We start from the raw sequence: 3,368 nt of genomic DNA on the forward strand, positions 1-3,368 counted from the left end.
CATCTGAGTTCAGCAAGAAAAACAATATTACTTGACTAATTAAACATTTGGTGAAGAAAGAAACAAGTGCTTCTGAAAGTGAAAAAGTTCTTTGAGAGTTAGACTCTCAAAGAAAAGCTGTTTAATGCTTAAATATAGTCAGGCTCTTGAGCCACTGATAGAATTCAGCAAAAATTGTGAAATGAATGTATAATTTCCTGAAAGAAAAAAGATGCCTCCTAGATTTTCACAGAGAACCCTCAACAGTACTAGAAATCTGTAATAATATTGACAGATGTCTCGCAACTAAAGACTAAAAGCATAGCCAATATTGATTGTTATCTGATTAATCCTTAATCATATTAAATAATGTTTAGGTGTCAAATATGTTGAAGCATTTGCCATGTAAAAACTTAATATTAACATTTAAAGAACCAATATTCTTCAGTCTTATCCACACATACAAATTTATAGAAGCCACACAATTGTTTTATTTAGATGTACTTTATTCTAAAGAACATCTAAAAGGAGACAAAATTATTTCTCCTAATTCATAAGCTGTGAAACAATGACTTTCTGAATATATGATAGCATATGAAATGTGTTGTATCAAGACCTCTTCTTGTTATTGTATTGGAAAATGAAGTATTAAATGAACAGAACTCTGAAACTGAAAACTCTAGTCATGTTAAGTTTATTCTTTAATATCTGGCAGAATTATGATGTGTCATAGTCCTTAAATTTTTATTATTTTCCCCTTGTTTTTGGTAATTTCAGGAAATTCATACAAGTTTCAAGCTGGGAATAGAATGAATGCAATGCAGTGGTTTAAGCATTTGAGTGCAGCCTGCCAAAGTAACAAACAACAGGTAAGCATTTCTCTTAATTCTCAGAATAGTCCATAACTTGGGAATATATTTCAGAGTTCCAAAGAGAAGTAAGTAGACTAGTTCTGAATTAACTAGGAGAATGGCATTGTTTTTATTCTTTTTCTTGTTGACAACAGTCAGTAACACATGAATATCCTCATTTTAATGAGAAGCTAGACAATAAACAAGTAAATAAAATTTCAAACAGTAAGAACTATGTACAGAAAACAAAATACAATTATGTGATGCAGAGTGATGGGAGTAGAGTCAACTTTTAATAAATAAGGGTAAACAGCAAAGGTCTTCCTGAGAAGATGAATGACAAGAAGGATCGGGGAGAGCAGAGTGCTGGGAAAGGGAACAGCAGGCGTGAGGGCCCTGCAGCTGGAATGAGATTAAGGTGTTCAAAATAGAGAAAGGTGACTGGCACAGTGGGAGTGTACAGTGAGAGTGTAACTCTGTAGAAGGGGTAAAAATTAGATGGCAGTTTAATAAAAATTATTCTGATTTACCTTTGTTTGACCTATTGACAACTGGATATGGGGTTCCTGTGGCTGCAGTGAACAAAGGCCACTTATTTGGATTTTGTTTTTACTGTACTGAAATAAAGATGGCCTAATCGAAAGGCTTTCAGTTGCAGAGAAGCCGTCCACTGTTTTCCCCAAACCCTGTTGCAGAGTTAGAATTGAACCACAGATTGGTAGCACAGTTATAGAAATTTCTACAGATTTTTTGTAGAACCAGTTTCTAATTAAATATGTTTGAAAATCATTGACTGTGGGTTTTGATAATACAAAAGTATACAGTGTTATCAGTAGATAATTTTGAATAATATAATGCACTGTATAAGTTTAAAGAGCTTATAAAAGTATTTTTTACCCTGCCATAAAAAAATGTGATACCAGGATATAAGTTGTCACCCTTCTTTGATGGATGGAGAAAGCAAGGCTCAGAGACGCTCAGTGACTTACACAAGTCAAACAAGAAAACATGGTGGACCTGAGACCCAGACTCTTATCTTCATTTTGTTTAGGTCCATTCTTTTTAAATATTGTTGGAGTAGGCTTTGTTCTCTCATAATTTTTTAAAAGTATACGTGAACAACTAATCGCAGCATTTGGTACAATTTTTAGCAACCTCCATAAAGATCATGAAACGCCAAAGAGCAAAATCATTTCCTCGCCTTGTCAGGTTAGCGTCTGGGGCAGAATGAGAGAGACACACCCTCTCTGGCCTAGAGCAGGCCTTTCCGGATTCGCTTTCCTGCCATACATTTCTCTAAATGTAGCTTAAGTCTCATTTTTTAAAAATCTCAGATTCCAAGATTAATCTAGACAGTATATGCACACCAGCATAGAGGTTGCATTTCTTTTACTGTATTAGTGGACATTCCTGCTTAATAAGTCAACCAGATGTGTATAAATGTTTTTATTTGTTTTTTATACTTACAAGAATTGTAGTAGTAGCATATGTATAAATAGAACCTGTGAAATTTTTAGTAGAAAACTCTGACTCAAATGGCAAAATACCTTAAACCACGTTCAGGCAACTTAGAAAGAAATGAAGCTATTACTTTATTTAAATATGGATTTCTTATAATCAGACCCGATAATTTATATTTTAAGCACTTGAGCATTCTTGTTGCATTTGGTTTATTCAGAAGCTGACACATGTAAGGTATTTGTGTTGTGTAGTATGTCAGGTTTCAGAGAGAAATTGCTAACGCGTGAGAGCTGTTAAGCTGTCTTAGAGGGTAGGGGAAGACCACTGGCATGAGTGTCTCTGCTGGCACAGCTTTGGAAAACTGGTTTTAAGGATTAAGAGCATTTTCTTTTAACATGGTGAAACCTTCCTTAGTTCTTTGACTAGAGGACTGATCAACTAAGTTTAAAAAAAACATTTCAGAGAATTATTAACTGAATTTCACACTTATGAGAAGTTGAATAAAATATGATCCAATCTGTAAGCAGTGAACTGTTATAAAAACCCATTGATTTTTCAGAGTCACAAAGTGTCGGATCAGAATTTATCTAGTGAGTTTTATTCTTTTATACATATTTTCATGGGGATTTCACAAAGAAATTCTTAGTAATGTTTGTTATAAAATTATTTGTGCTGGTCTTTAAAATGTGCATGCAGGAAATTTTTTAAGAAATATAATGAGAAAATAGGTGATGACGAGCGTGTTTGTCGGGAATCTCACCCAATGTAGGTATTCTTTCTTCGTTCATTCATTCAGTGAACGTCTACTGAGCCCCCGTGTTAGTTAGACAAGAAAGATACTGTCTCTGCCCTTTCTCCTGTCTGGATGTCAGTTTACTAGAAATAGTAAACTCACTTCAGTGATGTTTCTCTTCCAAAATGTTCCAGTGTGTTATATTCATTTTTCATAAATTATTGAAATACCTTCTATAAAATTCCTTTTAAAAGATACTTAGGTAGGCCGGGCGCGGTGGCTCACGCCTGTAATCCTAGCTCTCTGGGAGGCCGAGGCGGGAGGATTGTTTGAGCTCAGGAGTT

General features: G+C 34.7%; 1 protein-coding gene across 1 annotated transcript in view; it reads left to right on the forward strand.

Annotated features, from left to right (window-relative positions):
- Positions 1–3,368, forward strand: part of RALGPS2 (Ral GEF with PH domain and SH3 binding motif 2) — a 191,660-nt gene that overhangs the window by 151,370 nt on the left and 36,922 nt on the right. The gene's annotated exons all lie outside the window — the stretch shown is intronic.

This window comes from Propithecus coquereli, unplaced genomic scaffold, assembly GCF_000956105.1.
Source record: "Propithecus coquereli isolate 6110/MARCELLA unplaced genomic scaffold, Pcoq_1.0 Scaffold246, whole genome shotgun sequence".
In the NCBI taxonomy this organism is placed as follows: Eukaryota; Metazoa; Chordata; class Mammalia; order Primates; family Indriidae; genus Propithecus; species Propithecus coquereli.